The sequence below is a fragment of the Penaeus monodon genome, chromosome 22, assembly GCF_015228065.2.
Source record: "Penaeus monodon isolate SGIC_2016 chromosome 22, NSTDA_Pmon_1, whole genome shotgun sequence".
NCBI classification, from domain to species: domain Eukaryota; kingdom Metazoa; phylum Arthropoda; class Malacostraca; order Decapoda; family Penaeidae; genus Penaeus; species Penaeus monodon.
Genome location: NC_051407.1, coordinates 8,532,589 through 8,532,821, shown reverse-complemented (window position 1 = coordinate 8,532,821; position 233 = coordinate 8,532,589).

Genomic DNA, 233 nt, shown 5'->3' with positions numbered 1-233 from the left:
GAAATGCTTTATCTTTGTAAAAAATTTGAAATAACTCTGAAATGTTTTTTTCTGATTTTACCCCCTTTTTTCTGTTTTAAACCTTTTTTTTTGGTTGTCTATTCCCCACCTTTTAAACCCCCTTTTAAAAATAGAATATTTTTAAACCCCTTCTAGGGGAAACCCCGGAAAACCCTTTAAGCTGGAACTTGTGGGTTAAATTTAAAACTATTACGTTTTTGTAAATTTTAAAC